General features: G+C 45.6%; 1 long non-coding RNA gene across 4 annotated transcripts in view; it reads left to right on the forward strand.

The window, feature by feature from the left end:
• Positions 1-17068, forward strand: part of LOC140188745 (uncharacterized) — an 86195-nt gene extending 69127 nt beyond the window's left edge. For all 4 annotated transcript variants that reach the window (XR_011883372.1, XR_011883374.1, XR_011883373.1 and 1 more), the window contains exons 2-3: positions 8693-9092; positions 16325-17068. This is a non-coding gene — a long non-coding RNA (uncharacterized lncRNA). The remainder of the gene's footprint in view (positions 1-8692; positions 9093-16324) is intronic.
• The last annotated feature ends 2945 nt before the right edge of the window (positions 17069-20013 follow it).

The following is a 20013-nucleotide window of genomic DNA, read 5'->3' on the forward strand; positions in this document are numbered from 1 at the left end:
CGACATCCTCGCCGTGCCACACCACCCACAACATCATCACCGTGCCACACCACCCACCCCCAACATCCTCGTCGTGCCACACCACCCCCAACATCCTCACCGTGCCACACCACCCCCAACATCCTCACCGTGCCACACCACACCCAACATCCTCGTCGTGCCACACTGCCCCAACATCCTTACCGTGCCACACCACCCACCCCCAACATCCTCGCCGTGCCACACCACCCACCCCCAACATCCTCACCGTGCCACACCACCCCCAACATCCTCACCGTGCCACACCACCCACCCCCAACATCCTCACTGTGCCACACCACCCCCAACATCCTCACCGTGCCACACCGCCCAGAACATCCTCACTGTGCCACACCACCCCCAACATCCTCACCGTGCCACACCGCCCCCAACATCCTCACCGTGCCACACCACCCACCTCCAACATCCTCACCGTGCCACACCACCCCCAACATCCTCGCCGTGCCACACCACCCACCTCCAACATCCTCACCGTGCCACACCACCCCCAACATCCTCACCGTGCCACACCACCCACCCCCAAGATCCTCGCCGTGCCACACCACCCCCAACATCCTCGCCGTGCCACACCACCCACCTCCAACATCCTCACCGTGCCACACCACCCACAACATCCTCACCATGCCACACCACCCCCAACATCCTCACCGTGCCACACCATCCACCCCCAATATCCTCACCGTGCCACACCACCCACCCCCAACATCCTCACCATGCCACACCACCTACAACATCCTCGTCGTGCTCCCTCAGCTGAAACCGCTGCTTGAGGTCCAGTCATCGCACATACAAGCCCATATAGAATATTTGTAAAACTACAACCACACAAAACATACACGTATATCGTCCAGACCCTTTGCTCCATTGCAAACTTCAGTCGAGCACAAAAGAGTTTGTCTTCAGCCAAGCGAACACCGTGGGGGCAGCCCGACTCCAGCCCGGATGCGGCCCTATACCGCTCCTCCTGGCTGTAAAACAGGCTTCAGGCCCTGAGTCCTTTGTTTGCTGCCAGAATCTGCAGTCAACCACAAATAGAGCTTGTCTTCTGCTGAGTGAACACCGGGGGGCTGCTCTGACTCCACCCTGAATGCTCTGCCTCACCGTCCCCCTGGAGGAGCACACTGGCTTTGACGCCACTCTCCTGGCGGCTGCAGAGCAGGGTCAATGTGGCTTAAGGCCTGGTCCACGCTACGACTGAGGCCACGCTGCTCCCCCACCATCCCATCTGGAGACTGTGAGATGTGGGGGCGGGGGGAAATCATTGGATGATATGTCCCATCAGACTGCTAAAAATGCTCCCAGTGGCCAATATTCAGGGCTGGTGTCTGTCCTCCCATCTGCAGTGACTCTGGCCACAGGGGTAAAGGAAATTCAGGAATGCAGTCATTAAAAAGAATAATAAACAATTCCTTCCTGTCTCCTTAAATTAAATGACTCCCTAATTGAAGGAAGATGCTGGAGGTAAATCCCGTCTCTGAATTGAAACACTTAGGAGTAGCTTTTATTTTCAGTTAAAGCGTTTTCAAGGACACTTCATCTCATGTTCTTGATTTTTATTGCTTATTTATTTATTATTATTATTATTATTTCTTTTTGTATTTGTATAATTGTTGTCTTTTGCACACTAGTTGAATGCCAGAATAGGTGTGATCTTTCATTGATTCTATTATGGTTATTACTCTAACATGGATTTAGAGTCATAGAAAGGTACAGCACAGAAATTGGCCCTTTGGCCCATCCAGTCTATGCTGAAACTATTTAAACTGCCTACTCCCATCGACCTGCATCAGGACCAGAGCCCTCTATATCCCTACTATCCATGTACCTATCCAGACTTTCATTGAACGTTGAAATCACACGCAACACTTGTGCTGGCAGCTTGTTCCACACTCTCATGACTCTCTAACTGAAGAAGATTTATTGTATGCCTGCAAGAAAATGAATCTTGGGGTTTGATATGGTGTCATACATGACAATAAAGTTACTTTGAACTTTGGTTTTGCTATTACTGAGCCTTAAGTGGCCTGAGAGCTCTTCTTGAGTGTCAACACAAACTTATAGGTTTGACAAGTGAAGTATTAATGGGGAATATGTAGCTCATGACTGATTTAATTAATTGTGACCCTCATGCACCACTGTTGGAAATTTTCAGCCTATGATCTGGGGTGTGGGAATTAAAACATCAAAGCAATTCCAATTAAATCACTGGTTAACATTTTCTTCCAGTAGACTGCTGTCTTTTTATGAATCATTTGCTAGTCAACTCTAAGTACATAAACTGCTTTTTCTAAAAGGTTGAATTGTTCTCACAGAAGAGACAATTCATACAACATAGGCCATATGATTAATTGATTCGCAGTTTGAATAAGTGAGCATTAAGGATGGAATCATGTCGCTGGCCTTGGACCTGACCTTAGTTGCTGTCTGTGTGGAGTTTGCCAGGGATCTTGCGGATTACGTATTTCAAAAAAGTGTGCAGGCTAGTAGATTCATTGGTAAAATCTATGTAAGGGAAGAGAGTTGAAGGGAAAGTCAAAAGAATAAAATGAGTTAGGGCGGGATTAGTGTAAAAATGGATGCTCGGTGGTTAGCGTGAATGGTGAGTTGAAGGGTGTGCTTCCATGCGGTATCTATGAATCTATAGCATACATCCAGGACATTCACCAAAAGTGCTGCATTCGCACAGCCCTCAGCATTGTCAAGGATACCTCCCATCCATCCTACATCTCCTTCACTTCCTACCATCGGGCAGAAGGTACCACAGTATGAGAACAAGAACTGTGAGGCTGACTAACTGCTTCATCCCCCAGGCAGTGAGATTCCTGAACACGCTGATACCACGTATGTGCACTTCATGTCTACTAGTTCATCTCCCAGTTTAAGATAGCGTTACTGAAATTGTGTGACAGCTCACTGGTAGTTCAGAAGGCAAGAGATATGACTAAAAACATTACTGCTTACACCTTTCCTGAAGTGAATTGTGGTCAGCTATCACTGCAAACAATGAAGATGCAAGGGGAGGCAAAGCTGATTCGAAGGGTGAGCCATGCTGGTGTGTTGCAAAGCTGGAACACAACATGCTCAAGACGGGTTGGATCGCTCCAAGCACCAAGCCGATTTGGTGAGATCGAGACCGGCCTTGTGCTGTGTGGCCCACACGTTCTGCTGTGCTGGGGCCCAGGTCCTTGAGTGAGGCACTACCTGGTGCTTATACAATTTAAACGCCAGCCAGATGGGACTGGAGGCAAGGATCAGGCTGATTTCGCTCGCTCCCCTGTGATGTTCATTCCTCTCTCCGGTGGGTGTTGTCTCCGCAGGTTTCGGGGTGTTTTGTCTGGCTAATATGATGAACTGGGATTGAGGCTTGGGCCTACTGCTCTGGCTCCTTTGGGGAGTGGATCTAAGGACTCAGACTGGTTTGGAATGCTATTGTTAGCATGATGTGTGATTTTATTTCCTCTTTCTCTGCACGATGGTTATGGTCTTCTGCAATGATATTATTAACATTGCCTTAAGTCAGACAGACTACACACCATTCACCCACTGATTCTCAATAAAACCCCAAATTAAAATAAAACACCCTGTAGCTGGGCAGCATTACCAGTTCGAGGCAGAGTTAATATTTCAGGTGAAAACATTCAGATGAAGAGAAATGCAGTCCTGTTTCTCTTTCCACAGATGTTGCCTGTCCTGTTCAAAGTTTACAGCACTTTTGGATTTTCAATGTCTGCAGAGTTTTATTTTTCACTTGCTAGCTAATTGCCTCTGCAAAAACTGCAAGACCAACTCTGGTTGCAAGCACGCTAATCACAAGGTGTTATAAGAAAGCAAGGTGGCTGCACATTTTGTGGTCAATTGTAGGCGAGGAACACTTGGAATTTGTGAGAGGATGGAGGTGACAACTGCAGCAACGCCTACCCAAGCATCAGAAATACCAAAACTGTCCTGTCAAGCCTCTGAAAAATACATGGCCACATATTCTTCACTTTCTTTTCCCCGGCCCTCCATGTGAAAACCCAATGAGGCCAGTCACCTTCCACAGCCCCACAACTGCTCTTTTACAGTTGATCCCCAGTTTGACACTGGAAGAAGGGAGATATCAGTAGAGGCTTGTGGAATTTCAGGGGTCAAGTCTCTTCTCACCCATTCCATGCCCTCTTCTTGGTGCTACCACTGGGCAGGAGGTACAGAAGCCAAAAGTCCTACAACCCCAGGTGCAGTTACAGCTTTGTTCCTACAATCAGGTTTTTGGACTGACCTACAGAACACTAACCCTACCCCAGCAACGGAACACTACAGACCACATCTTGCCCCACCAAGGACTTGTCCTTCAATGGGCTTGTTTCTTTTTGCACCAATATTATGTCTGCAGTTCTTTTCTCCACTGTCTTGTTTAACTGATGTATAATTAATCTCCTTTATCTCTCTTACTCACCATGCTCCTGAGTATGACAATAATCCCAAGTAACTTGAGATAGCCACGTCTCTTTACCTTTAATCAGGGTGGGGAGTAGACAGCCGAATTTAGCTGGAAATATCACTGTCATGCAACAGTTGTGCTCATTCAGTCACATCCACGATACAATGAGCATCATAGATGGAGCTTCAGTGAGGTGTGGGTGCAGAGAGCAGGCAAAAGGCAGAGTGAGTAGGCAGGGGGTGCTTTCCATAAGACAGTGGACCATAGGAGCAGAATTAGTCCATTCAGCCCATTGAGCCAGCTCTGCTGATTGGTTGATTTACATTCAGTAGCTCCGGTACCTAATAAAGTGGCCACTGACTGTATGTTTGTCAGTTTCTGCTGTTGTAACCCATCTACTTCAAGGTTCAATAAGTGTGCTTTTAGAAATGCTCTTCTGCACACCACTGTTGTAAAGCGTGGTTATTTGAGTTATTGCCACCTTCCTGTCAGCTTGAACCAGTCTGGCCATTCTCCTCTGACCTCACTCATTAACAGGGCACTTTTGCCCACAGAACTGCCTCTCATTAGATGTTTTTGGGTCTGTGTGTGTTCTTTGTTTTTTGCATCGTTCTCTGTAAATTCCAGTCTGTTGTGCGTGAAAATCCCAGGAGATCAGCAGCTTCTGAGGTATTCAAACCACCCCGTCTGGCGCCAACAATCATTCCACGGTCAAAGTCACTTAGACCACATTTCTTCCCCATTTTGATATTCGGACGGAACAACATCTGAACCTCTTAACCATGTTTGCATGCTTTTACACATTGAGTTGCTGCCACGTGATTGGCTGATTAGATGTTTGCATTAACGAGCAGGTGTACAGCTGTACCTAATAAAGTGGCCACTGAGTGTATTTTTCCTTTCAATTCATTCTCCTACTTCCCATAACCTTTAATGTCTTTGATAATCATGAACCTATTAACCTCTGCTTTAAACATATCCAGTGATTTGACCTCCATAGCCATCTGTGGCAATAAATTCCACAGATTCAACATATTCTGGCTAAAGAAATTCCTGCTCATCTCTGTTCTAAAGGGACACCTTTGTATTCTGAGCCTCTGCCCTCTGGTCCTAGACTCTCCCACTATTGGAAACATCCTCACCATGTCCACCTTGCCTAGGCCTTTCACTATTCAATAGATTCGAATGATACCTCCCCTCATTCTGCCAAATTCCAGTGAGTAAAGATGCAGAGCCATCAAATGCTCATCATACATTAACCTTTTCACTCCCTGGATCACTCTTGTGAACCTCATCTTCACAGTCTCCAGTGCCAGCACATCCTTTCTGAGATACTGGGCCTAAAACTGTTCATTTCCCTCATGAGATTTAGACTAATGACTATGAGAAGCAGCAGCAACCAAGTCTGTTGTTTAACGACTGGCTCTGATGCACAGCAGGGAGGGTAGAGACAAGGTAAGATGTAATGACAGGAGACTCAATAGTTATCGGACGGACATGAGACTTTCTGGTTGCTAACAAGACTCCAGGTTGGCATGTTGCCTCCTGGATATGAGGTTGCAGGATATCCTCAGGCCGAGGCTGAGCAGCCAGAGGTAGTTGTGCACTGTGGTACCTGTCATCAGGGAAGAAGGGCAGTCCTGCAGAACAAATGTAGGGAGGTAGGTAGACGAAGTGCTTGGTGCTGGGATCCCATCTGCTCTCACCCCATCCTCCTGACACCCTACTAGGGATAGGATTCCCTTGTCCTCACCTGCTATCCCACCAGCCTCCACATCCAGTGCATAATTCTCCGCAACTTCCGCCATCACCAACGGGATCCCACCACCAAGCACATCTTCCCCTCCCCCACTTTCTGCCTTCCACAGGGATTGCTCCCGACACAACTCCCTTGTCCATTCATCCCTCCCCACTGATCTCCCTCCTGGCACTGATACTTGCAAGTGGAACAAGTGCTACACCTGCTCCTACACCTCCTCCCCGCTACCATTCAGGGCCCCAAACAGTCCTTCCAGGTGAGGCGACACTTCACCTGTTAGTCTGTTGGGTTCATAATCTGTGTCTGGTACTCCCGGTGTGGCCTCTTGTACATCAGTGATACCTGACATAGATCGGGAGACTGCTTCGCTGAGCACCTACTCTCCGTCCGCGAGAAAAACTGGGATCTCCTAATGGCCGCCCATTTTTATTCCACTTCTCATTCCCATTCTGGTATGTCTATCCGTGGCCTACTCCACTGTCATGATGAGGCCACACTAAGGCTGGAGGAACAACACCTTATATTCCATCTGGATAGCCTCAACGTTGGTTTCTCAAACTTCCGGTAATGCCCTCCTCCCCACCCCCCAACTTCACGATTCCCCATTCCCTTTCCCTCCCTCGTCTCATCTCCTCCTTCTGGTGCTCCTCCCCCCTTTTCTTTCTTCCGTGGCCTCCCATCAGACTCCCACTTCCCCAGCCCTGTATCTCTTTTCACCAATCAACTTCCCTCCCCTTCAGGTTTCATCTATCACCTTGCACTCCTCTCGCAGCTCTCCCCCCCGCCCCCCCCACACCTTTTAAATCTACTCCTCAGCATTTTTTCTCCAGTCCTGCCAAAGGGTCTTGGCCCCAAGCGTTGATTGTACTCTTTTCCCTAGATGTTGCCAGGTGTGCTGAGTTCCTCCTACACCGTGTGTGTGTTGCTCGGATTTCCAGCATCTGCAGATTTTTATCTTGTTTGTTAACACACTTTGCACTCTGTTAATGTTTTAACTTTTATGACCTCAATGTACTGTTGTAATAAAGTACCTGCGTGAGCAGCGTGCAAGACAAGTTTTCCCTGTACCTCGGTTCGTGTGACAACAATAAACCTAGTTACCAGTTCAGCAATTTGCCTGTACTAGAGGGATGATTTGCACCTGAACGAGTGGGAGGCCAGTATCATGGGAGGAAGATTTACTGGTACTGCTTGGGATGGTTAAACTAGTCTGGCAAAGGAGTGGGGCAGAAGTCAGTGATGTGACCGATAGGCAAGTTGAAACAAGTATGAATGTGAAAGCAAACAGGTTCAGGAAACAGGACAGGCAGGAAGAAGACAAAACAAGGGAGGTGTGACGGTGAAAACCACATTTAGTTTAAGTCCAGAAGCCTGACAGATAGATCAGATGATTTCAGGACATGGATTAGGACAGAGCACTGTGATGTGACAGGCATAACAGGAACCTGGTTGAGGGAGGGGCGGAATGACAGCTCAATCCCCTGGGGCATAGGTGCTACTGACATGGTAGAATTGGAGGTAAGAGAGGGTGAGGGAGTTGAGTCTTTGACTAGGAACATCATGGCAGTAGTCAGAGAGGATCTTCTTGGGGATCATCCAGTGGGGGTATCTGTGTGTGAGAGCGGGTGGGAAAGGGGCTTGTTTTTATTTATTTATTGAGATACATCAAGGAACAGGCCCTTCCAGCTGCCGAGCGACCCCCAGTTTAACCCTAGTCTGATCATGGGACAATTTGCAATGACTAATTCGCTCACCAACCAGTGTGTCTGTGGACTGTGAGAGGAAACCAGAGTGCCCGGAGGAAACCCACGCTGTCACGGGCAGAACATGCAAACTCCTCACAGACAGTGGTGGGTTTTGCTGTTGTTGCTGGCTGTGTTCTACGGAACACTGTGGGCATGCTCTGTCGGGGCTGCAATGCGTGGTGACACTCCTCGTTAGCGCAAACATTCGATGCATTTCAATGTGTCCCAGTGTACGGGTGGTAAATAAATCTCAATCTCAATCTCTTTTGGATGACAACGTTGTTAAACAGTAAGTTTGCAGATGACGCTGAAAATTGTGGTGCAGTGGAAAGTGAGGACGGACATCGAAGATTATATCAGGATCTGGATGAAATAGGGAAATGGGCCATTGCGTGGTAAATGAGCCATTGTGTGGTAAATGAAATATAACTCAGACAAGTGGGATTGAAAATTAAACTAAGTCAAGAGTTGCACAGTACCTGGTAGGATCCTGGAGAGCGTTGTGGAATAGAGAGGCCTTGGGGTTGGAATGAGCTCTTTGGTTCCGTGTTGGGTGCCGGAGAGTGTTGGGCCGAATAGTTTTTAGTGCACTTGACCGAATTTGTTAATTGTTATTTACTGAGAGTTGTTAATCGTTTAGAGTTCCCTGTGTTTTTCTCCAGCAACTTGCTCTTTGTAATGCAGTCTCCTGCTGCTTTACGTTTACGCTTGTTAATTTTATTTTGACAGGCTCGGGGATTCCGTGTTATGCTGCAAATGGGAGATGAGGTTGATGTGGGGAGGAAGCTGCGGATCCCGGTCATGGTGCAAACCACACTTTGACCGGATGTCGACTGTGGTCCACCAAAGACAAGAAAATCATCCTGCTGGAGCTGACGGTACCTTGGGAGGAAGGATGCAAGAAGGCTCATGAGAGGAAGGCCCTGAAGTACCAGTCCTTAGTGCAGGAGTGCAGGGACGAAGGATGGCTGACGTGGCTATTCCCCGTGGAGATCGGCTGTAGAGGGTTCCCAGCAAGGTTGGCATGGAGGTTGCTGTCTGCACTGGGCCTTGATGAGAAGAACAAGAACCGAGCAGCTCGCAGGGTGGGGGAGGGAGCCGAAAGAGCCTCTTGCTGGACATGGAGCAGGTGAGAGGAGTTGAGCTGGAAGTCAGGAGCAAGTGGGTAGTGACTTGGTCACCCCTGCTGCCCACCAACTAGAGAGTGCAGTCATTAAGGGTCAAAACACTCTATGAAGGTTGGGCACCACTTGACGACATCTGGTCCTGGCCAAAGGCTACAGTACCCTCATCAGGTAACTGATGAGAGCACCCCAGGGTAAGATGCAAGCAGACGCCTGATTAGCACTGATTGCAGGTCCCAGTTTTGAGAATGTTACTGCTCGTGGTGTCGCTCAGCCAAGCCACCGATGTTCTTCTGGAATTATTACGAAGAAACTCTGGTCACCGTCTCTACGTCGGAGTCTGTCTTTCCTCCGAACTTGGGTTCCAATACTGCCAGTGCACATTGTGACAGGGTGGATATCATTAAACTGGAAAGGGTGCAGAAAAGATTCATGAGGGTGTTACTGGAACTTGAGGACTGAGATATAAGGAGACGCTGGATAGGCTGGGACAAATTCCCTTGAGCATAGGAGGCTGAGGGGTGACCTTGTAGGTGTCGTCCTGAGGGGCTCACAGTGGGGAAGGGGCCAATAATTAGAGAGCATGGAGTTAAGGTGAGAGGAGGAGGATTTAAAAGAGATCTGAGATACAGCATTTTCACATAGTGGGTGGAGGGGCACAGAATGAGATGCCAGAGGAAGTGTAGAGGTGGTACAATAATGTTTAAAGGACATTTGGACAAGTGGATGGGAAAGATTTAGAACAGGGGTTCCCAGCCCGGGGTCCACAGACCTCATGTTTAATGGGATTGGTCCATGGCATAAAAAAGGTTGGGGCCCCTGATTAGAGGGATATGGACCAAAGTTCAAAGTGTGTATAAATTATACAACCTTGAGATTAGTCTCCTTACAGGAAGCTACAAAGTGAGAAATCTGAAAGGACCCATTATAAAAAGACTAACACACACCCAATGGGCAGGGAAAGGGAAAAAAACACAAGCTACAGCACTCAGAAGGAGGTGCAGATAGACATTTTGATAACGTGCCAAAGGGCTTTTTCCATGCTGTGTGACTCAATGACTATAAATTTGCACCTATGGTTATCTCACTTAAATTTGAGGCAACAGCAGGAGGGGAAAATCTCCAGAGAGGAAGCATAAAGATGACGCATAATTATGCAAACTTGAATATTTTACACACTTGCCGCTAATTCATTTGTATACTAGTCATACATTGTGCTAGCTATTTTTATTCCGACAATGTCACATGGACCGTTCACTTCCACAAATTGCCCGTAGAGTGATGTTGCAAGTGCTGGTTCCTTCAATTAGCTACATGTGTATGTTTCGCTATTCCCCAGTTTGCACACGCATTTCCTTCTTCTCTAAAACCCATGAGGATATAGAACCTTATTCACTGAGTCGATTACAATCCAGCAGCAGCTGATGGTACTGGAAAAAAGCCATAGTACATTGAAACTTTTATTCCCAGTTGCAGGCTAGATGGGAACACACTATAATTGCCAAGCTCGCCCTTTGAATTGATTCCAATATGAAAGTGAGAGAAATTAGATTCAGAAGAATTAGTTGAAGTCGATCACTTGAGTCGAGTATGATATTTTCTTGAAGAGTTGTCTATTAGATCCTTAGGTGGCTGTAGAGGCTGAACGGGGATCCACATATGTGTGAGAACTTGGTTGGATGGCTGTTTGTCTGGAACATCTCCCTTGACCTTGCCGCCGTGGGTGACCCTACCAGGAGCTGAGTGCCAGACGGCATCACTTTTGGGATCTCAGGAACGCACAAACCTCTCCACCTTGGAGAAGAATTACAGAGAAAGGCACGCACAGGTGCCTGAGCATTTAAACTGGTGTGTAAAACATTGCGAATTGGTCTGTAAAAGGTTGCCAATGTACCGAGCACTCAGTTTGCATTTTCAGGAGAAAGCAGCAGTGTTTCCACGTGTTCACAGATCACCTGGGCCATATGGTCTCTGCCTCCACGTCAGCGAAGTTCCTGTGCTAATAAGTACTAAAAAGCCAAACTAAAAAGTGTTCAAGCTGGGCTGCTGTGGTCACTTTGTCTACTCCCTGGTTTGTGCCACTTGCTCTCCCTCCGTCTGGGTCCACAGTCTGTGTGTGTGTGTGTGTGTGTGTCTCGCTCTTTCATATCTCAGTTTTTATAACCCACCATACCACGGGACACGTTAACTTGGTTTTGATCACAAGGCAATGGAGAACAAGAAAGTCAGAAATGAGAAACACTGAAACTGCTGTTTCAAACTGATTCAGAAACATTGCCACAAAGCCACAGGAAAATCTGCAGACTTTGGGAATTCGAGCAACCCACACAAAATGCTGGAGGAACTCAGCAGGCCAGGCAGCACCTGTGGAAAAAGGTACAGTTGACGTTTTGGGCCGAGACCCTTCGGCAGGACTGGAGAGAAAAAGATGAGTAGATTTAAAAAGTGGGGGGGAGGGGAGAGAGAAAAACACAAAGTGATGAGTGAAACCTGGAGGGGGAGGGATGAAGTAAAGAGCTGGGAAGTTGATTGGTGATAGAGATGCCAGGCTGGAGAAGGGGAATCTGATAGGAGAAGACAGCAGGCCATGGAAGAAAGAAAACGGGGAGGAGCACCAGAGGGAAGTGATGGGCAGGCAAGGAGATAAGGTGAGAGAGGGAAAAGGGGATGGGAAGTGGAGAAGGAGGTGGGAGGAATGGGGGGGTGGGAGGCATTACCGGAAGTTTAGGAAATCGATGTTCATGCCATCAGGTTGGAGGCTACCCAGACGAAATACAAGGTGTTGTTCCTCAAACCTGAGTGCGGCCTCATCACAACAGTAGAGGAGGCCATGGATGGACATATCGGAATGCGAATGGCCACTGGGAGATCCCGCTTGACAGACAGAGCATAGACGCTCAGCGAAACGGTCTCACTGATATACAGGAGGTCACACCAGACACAGTACATGAACTCAACAGAATCAGCGGTTCCTCCAGCATTTTGTGTGTGCTGCTCAGAATCACTATTTCCACTGAATCGACAAAAAAATTAGTTCTAACCAACACTTCATGCAGCCTTAGACCTTTATAAAATGCGGAGCTCGACATTTTATGAGGAGATAGTCTCACCCTGTGTAGCTTCTTACAATGTTATTTGCAGATTAAATTTATCCTTAATCTTTTTTGATCCTAAGATAATAACTCAACCTGATAAATATTTCCTCATAACTATAGTTCCTTTGGCCTAACAATATTGTCATGAATTTCCCCAGCGCCTATTCACGCAGAACCACATTCTACCCATATTGGCCTTGATTCTTCCTCTGAGAATAATATTAAGACCAGAAGACATAGGAGCAGAATTAGGCCATTCAGCCCATCGAGTCTGCTCCGCCATTCCATCATGGCTGATCCCAGATCCCATTCAATCCCATACACCTGCCTTCTCGCTATATCCTTTGATGCCCTGACTGATCAGGAAACGATCAACTTCCACCTTAAATGTACCCACAACTTGGCCTCCGCCGCAGTCTGTGGCAGAGCATTCCGTGGATTCACTACACTCTGGCTAAAAACATTCCTCCTTACCTCTGTTCTAAAAGGTCGCCCCTCAGATTTGAGGCTGTGCCCTCTACTTCCGGATGCCCACAGGATAGGAAACATCCTCTTCACTTCCACCCTATCTGGTCCTTTTAACTTTCTGTAGGTTTCAATGAGATCCCTCTGCATTCTTCTACATTCCAGTGAGTGCAAGCCCAAAGCTGCCAAAAGTTCCTCATATGTTAACCCCTTCATTCCTGGAATCATCCTCGTGAACTGCCTCTCCAATGCCACAAGTTTACTTGGTCATTGTGAAGAGATTTGAGATACAAGCATTTCTGTTTGAAAACACAACTTGCATACTGACCTACCAGTTGTAACCATTCACCCACCTGCTTTTCTGGAACCTGAACCATATGAGACTGATTACGAGAATAGCGCAAGTGGCCCATTGATCGCATGGTGAATCGACTGTGTCTCCTACGCGCAGGGGGCTCTCTCTTCTGGCATGGGCTTTCATGTGCATGTGTTTTATATCTTGGGCTTGGTTTGGCACGCCCGCCTTGCACCTTTACTAACGTGACTCGGAGAAAACATTTCATCATATTACTCTGTTGTCATTCTTGCTCCACGTTTACGTAACAGAATCTGTCTTAAGAACATTCAAAGATTCCACCATCCTTTGATAACAGGCTTCCATAGACTCATGATGCTTGAGAATCAGTTTTAAATGATCTAGCTTAAATAGGTGACCATTTATTTTTAAATTCTGACTCCTTGTTCTAAATTCATCCACAGGAGGAAACACCTGCCCTACCAAGACACTGATACATTTCAAACAAGTGTCTCCTCTCATTTTTCAAAACCCCAATAGCTACAAGCTCAGTCTGTCCAACCTTTCCTCTTAACCTGCAATTTTCCAATTGCAGTAACTTTATATTCATCGTTTTCAAATCATGTACAAAGCCACACATATCTCTCTGCATCTCAGAGTTGGGCAATCTCTTACCATTCAGATTGAAGGCGTTTTTATTCAATGGGCAAAGTCACATTTTCCCAAATTATATTCTGTTTTAATCTTTGCCTGATCACCTCCTGTACCTCATGAAGTGGCCACTGAGTTTGTATGCTCGTGGTCTTCTGCTGCTGTAGCCCATCCACTTCAAGATTCAATGTGTTGTACGTTCAGAGATGCCTTTCTGCACATCACTGTTGTGACGCATGGTTATTCGAGTTACTGTCGCCTGTCTGTCAGCTTGAACTAGTCTGCCCGCTTTCCTCCAACCTCTTTCATTAATAAGGCATTTTAACCACAGAACTAGTGCTCACTGCATATTTTTGGTTTTTTTTTTGAACTATTCTCTGTTAGCTATTGAGACTGTTTGCATGAAAAACCCAGGAGATCAGCAGGTTCTGAGATATTCAAACCACCCCATCTGGCACCGACAATCAGTCCTCGGTCAAGGTCAATTGGAACATTTTTCCTCCCTATTCTGATGTTTGTTCTAAACAAAAACTGAAACTCTTGACCTTGTCTGCATACTTTTAAGCGTTGGATCGCAGTCACAAGAAGGGCCTCTTTACAACAAACTTTTTCTGTCCTCTTTACAACTAACTTTCCCAATTCTCTTTGTGATTGTTCTTAAGAAAATATAATAAATCTGGTATGGATTCAGCTGGGTTTCTATGAAATCAGGCAAAATTGACAAGGTCCCAGGAGCAGGCACAGTAAGAACAAGCATGAATTTGTTTAAAGGCAAATCAAAAAGACAGCTGGATTAGGGAGGAGGATCAGTTCTAATGACCCAGCAAAATCTCCTGGATTGTGTTTTTTTTTTGCATACAGGAATGGAAATCAGGAGGCTAGAGGGAACAAGAATTGTCAAGGGAGAGGTGGTCCTTGGGAGAGAGGGAGAGAGACCACAAAGTTCTCATATTTTATTCTTGTCCCAGAATGTCCAAAATAATTGATACAGTTTTCACTTTCACCTAAGCCCTTTCAAGCCTGACTTGATTTTGCACTTTAATCTTGTACGTTATTTACAACTTCACAGGAAAAAGCTGCACAGATACACTTCCTTGTACCAAGGAGAAGTACAGGCAATAATTGTTCTAAGCCGCCCTGTTAGTTGACTTTAGCACTGCTTTACCAGCTCACATGTACTTTAACATGGCCTGTAGTCAGCAAAGCTGCAGAGTACTGAAAGATGACTTTAAAGTAATACAGCATCATTCTCTTTCTATTTAATTATTTTGAGCTGGCATTGGAGGCCAGAGGCAACCACAATAAGAGCAAGTCCATGCTCTTTGATAACCTGCCTGGCTGATCTGATGTACTCTTCAGCGTTAGGTGCTGGGGTTCTGGCCCGGCAAGTCTGAGGCATGTAACAGGATTTGGCTGGAGCAAATCAAAAATTGGGTCTGTGGAAATGGTGTTCTCTATCAATAACTAGGTAGAACGTGGTTATCAGCTGTGAAGTGCTCTGAGGCTGCTGTTCTTGCTGAAGGTGTGGCATTTCCTCCACTACCCTGCCTTAGTAATCATCTGAGACAGCTTCCAGTTTACTTAGGAGTCCAAATGGAGCTAGTCCAACGGGTCATGCTGGACAAGTACCCAGAGAATCAGGGCTAAGGCGTCCCTGGTGTTGCAGAAGATAAGCCTGGCTCAATTACTGTGCAACGTGCCAGTCGGCTGGACGTTGTTGCACTAGAGATCCTTTGTGGAAGAGTACTTCCAGTGAACATCTTTGACCACAAGCCCATCAGACAGTAGTCAGCACGGAATGTACTACAGACATTGTGGGAGAGGCTCACTATGGGTTCTGTGGGCTTGTTTACTGAGGAAACAGCACAAATTATCTGGCAGAATGCTGCATCGTCAGATCTGGCCAACATGAACAAAGATATCACTTGGCTGGTGGTTTCCTCTGCAGATATCAATGTTTGCAGTCCTTGAGGTAGTTGTGGTCGGGAAAAAAATGATCACCTACCTGCTTGTAAGCTGTGGATTTGTGAAGAGAGTGTGGGCAGTTTCAAGGCTCCGCGTCCTAATTCATCTTCAGAGGCTGCAAAACAAAAAAATTCCCACGGACAGACACCAACACAGACATCAAGTGTTGCTGGAAGGTCATCAGTGTGGTGAAGTTTGCCCAAAATGAGTTGGTCTTCCAGCACAGTAAGATGTCTGTAGAGGAATGCTGCAGGCTGGCATATTCCAGGCTGTGTTGAGGGATGCACTGAAATTTGGTGCAGCCAGTGCGAAGGCTCTGTGGGAAAGGACCACGGTCTAGATCAGGGGTCCTCATCCCGGGGTCCAGAGACCCCTTGCTTAATGCTATTGGTCCATGTTGTTGTTACATACCTCGTGAGTATCTTGTGACTGTCTTATGACCATGATGTAATTGAGTATCTTGTGAGAATGATGTAACGGTCTTGTGATGGTGGGGTGATGTGATTTTCCCGTCAGTGTGAGGTCACGCGGAGACATGTTCCCAACAGCTATAAAGGGAAACCCCTGTTGTGACGAAATTTTTCAGTTGATTCGTTGTTTAATTCATCAGTTACTCTGTTATGCTGCGTAGTCGTCCCATGACGCAGTTTTGTTTTAAAGTGGAGTTTTACTTCCTATTGTAAGGTACAGAATTGTTGTGCTGGCAGTTTCGCCAATCGCTACCAGTTTTGTTTGGTGTACCTTTGATTTACCTTTTACATTCTAGTATTGGAGAGTGAAGACCTTACTAAAGGACGGGAACCCGAAGGATCGATTAAAGTTGGTGCCGTTCAGCAGTTTATATACAGGATCAACCTTATTGAAACTTCGTTTAGAAATAATGACCTGCATCTGAGATAACCCCTGTACGATCAGGAAAGTTTTTTGCAATGTTCACTCTCCAAGAAAAGGTCAGTTCCTTTAAGCCGTTTTATTTCCTTTGTCGTGAAGCCTTTGGACGGGATGAGCAGTAACATCATATCTTCGAAGAAATCCATTTCTAGAGAAGTCTCTCCTTATTGACTGTATAAATTACTTGGACTGTGTTCGAATTTAAGAACTGTTCCAGAGTTGCTGTATGGCAGTTAACTTCCGGTTAAGTTAGTCATTTGAATACCTTTCGCTATTGTTGAGCAGAGTTTAATAAATTTTTAAGTTTGTTTATAAAACTTGACTCAATTATATATTCATTGTTGCTGGACACGTGACACTGTAAAAAAAGGTTGGGAACCCCTAGCGACGACTCTTTCCGCTACTGCACATGGACATCGTCTCAGGGGGCCACGTAAACGGCAATAGTGCTATGTTTGTTTCGTGTTCCTTGTGAACCACACCACCAGGTTCAGGAACAGTTATTACTCTTCATCAATCAGGCTCCTGAACCAGTGTGGATAACTTCACTCAACTCAGCATTGAAATGATCGCTGAAAACAACCTAGGGACTCACTTTTAAGGACTCAACAACTCATGTTCTCAATATGATATATCTATCCATCTATTTATTATTGTTTTGGTTGTTTTGTTTTTGTGTAGTTTGTCTTCTTTTGCACATTGAATGCTTGTCAGTCTTTGTGTGTGCTTTTTCATTGATTCTATTGTATTTCTTTGTTCTACTCTGAATGCCTGCAAGAAAATGAATCTCAAGGTTGTATATGGTGGCATATATGTACTTTGATAATAAATTTACTTTGAACTTCATTTTATTCTTTTTAAATTTATCCTACTGAAAGTAATGAATGTAAAATGTTTTTGCACCGTTTTGAAGTACATTTAATATCAGAGTATGTATACAGCCTGAAATTCATCTTCTTCACAGACATCCACGAAACAAAGAAACCCCACAAAATGATAGAAGCATTGATACCCCAGTTCGTCTGCACAAGCAGCGGCAAAAGCATCAACAACCCCCCCACCACCCACCGTGCCAGCAGAAGCCCCCGCCCACACCTGCCCACCACCCACCATGCCAGCAGAAGCAGAAGCACCAAAGTGTCCGTTGATCCAGAGTACATCAAACTACAGTCTACAAACCAGCACTTTGGTATCTCAGACAGGTTCTCTCTCTGCAGCGACAGGGAGAATGGTCGCTCCTACAACAAAGAGAGCACAGACCAACAACTTGCTGTTCCGATGTTACGATCTTCCACATCGCTCTCCAAGTCCCGCGTCTCAATTGAAAGAGAGGGGGATCGATCAAGTACAGGGGCCTTCCTTCGACAGCAGGTGGCAATGAGCAAACACACCGCCTGCTGTCTCGATGCTTCAGTTTCCACCATGGTTCAGTTGCCGAAATCGGCAAGGAAACAGGTCACTCCCCAACTTCTGCCCTCCCAGCCCCGAGGGCACACATCTTCATCTAGTGAAGCACTGGGCCTCACAGTTGGTCCGAAAACCCACAGCTTGCAAAGACCAGTAGTTTGAACTGTAGATCAGAGCTTCTGATGGAACCATAACCACCTTGTATAGTGTGTGTGTGTGTGTGTGTGTGTCCCTGTTTGTTTGTTTGTTTGTTTATTTATTTATTTATTATGAATAAAATCTATCTTTGAAATTAAAAAATTCAGAATCAGGTTTATTATCACCGGCATGAGACGTAAAATATGTTCACTTAGCAGGAGTGGTTCAATGCAATACATAATATAGAAGAAAAAAACCAAAAAAAAAAAAAATAATAATAAATAAATAACAAAATCAATTACAGTATATGTATATTGAACAGAATTGTGCAAGAAACAGAAATACTATATATTAATAAAGTGAGGTAGTGTCCAAGAGTTCAACGTCCATTTAGGAATCGGCAGAGGGGAAGAAGCTGTTCCTGAATCGCTGGGTGTGTGTCTTCAGGCTCTGTATCTCCTACCTGATGGTAACAGTGACAAAAGGGCATGCCCTGGGTGCTGGAGGTCCTTAATGATGGATGCTGCTTTTCTGAGACACAACTTTTTGAAGATGTCCTGGGTACTTTGTAGGCTAGTACTTAAGATGGAGTCGACTAAATTTACAACCTTCTGCACCTTCTTTTGGTCCCGTGCAGTAGGCCCCCACCCCCCCGCCATACCAGACAGTGATGCAGCCTGTCAGAATGCTCTCCACGGTGCATCTACAGAAGTTCTTGAATGTATTTGTTGACATACCAAATCTCTTCAAACTCCTAATGAAGTATTACTGGATTATTGAAATGGTGGAGTCCGTTTCATTGGGGTGAGGGTCAGAGAAGTGTTGTTAAAGCTAGAGGCCATGGCTTTCGCCACTTAACTATAGAAATTTTCTGTACCATTTATGGAATTATTTCCCAGAAGTGATCTACCGTTTAGTGCATGAAGCCAATGTTTTGAAATCTTAGGGCGGTCCCAGCAAGGAGTCTGTCAAAATTCCATTATTCTCTTGCTGGAGCTAAATATACTTATTGTAAGTCATCAGTAAACTGTGTGGTTTAAACAATTGTTAAGTCTACTGGAAGAAAAAGATGTACTGCCTATTAGGATTATTTTCGTTTTGATTTCAGATGCCTGACCCATTGGGTCTCTCCAGTTTTTTTTTTCAAGTTTTATCTGAGGAATTTTAGACTTGTACATGAGCATTGAGTTTGCCAGCAGTGAAACCATTATATTGTAAGATTGCTGACTCCCAGAGTTCTATGGTTACCCCACATGATATCAAACTTCCAGTAACCCAGCAGAAAGTGCAATTAACCCATTCCAAGTACTTTTTCTGGTAAAGAACGCTTGCATGGACTTCACAGCAAGGAAGTAGGTCATTAGATCCAGCCTGCTGGAGTTTAGGCAAATGATACCTTACTGGCTTTAAGCACTTTGGAACAGGAGAAAGGAACCATCTAAATTTAGGAACTTCTTTTAATTTGTGGGGACTTCAGGTCAATCCTGGCATGAGAGCAGCCTGACTGGATTAAGACTGTACCCAGTCAGGTTTTTAAGTTCGGGTTTTTAAGTTTATACTCTATTCTTGGTTGGCGCAACTGTAACGAAACCCAGTTTCCCACGGGATCAATGAAGTATGACTATGACTATGACTATTTTAAACTCCTTTACTGATACACATCAGCATTAGTCTACAAGCATGATCTTGGTGCCTTCTGGGAGGCTAACAATCAACTATAATGCATAGTGTGGGATCTGCGCTCTGTAACTCTTCACTGTTAGCATCTGACCAGAGGGTCACTACCATTTTGGATGAAAGTCATGGTTGTTCACACTCAGTAATAAGTGCTCTCCCCCTCCCCCACAACGAATACCTAATGATATCAAAGCTGCTTCCATTAAGGACTGGTACCATTCCTCTGAACTATGGTTGGGCCATCCAATGTTGCAATTATGTTTTTATTTTTATTTGTGATCTTTCCAATTAAACCACACAAATCTTGTTAAGAGATCACAAAGTAATCTGATAGTCTAGCTT

Source organism: Mobula birostris, chromosome 27 (genome assembly GCF_030028105.1).
Source record: "Mobula birostris isolate sMobBir1 chromosome 27, sMobBir1.hap1, whole genome shotgun sequence".
NCBI lineage: Eukaryota > Metazoa > Chordata > Chondrichthyes > Myliobatiformes > Myliobatidae > Mobula > Mobula birostris.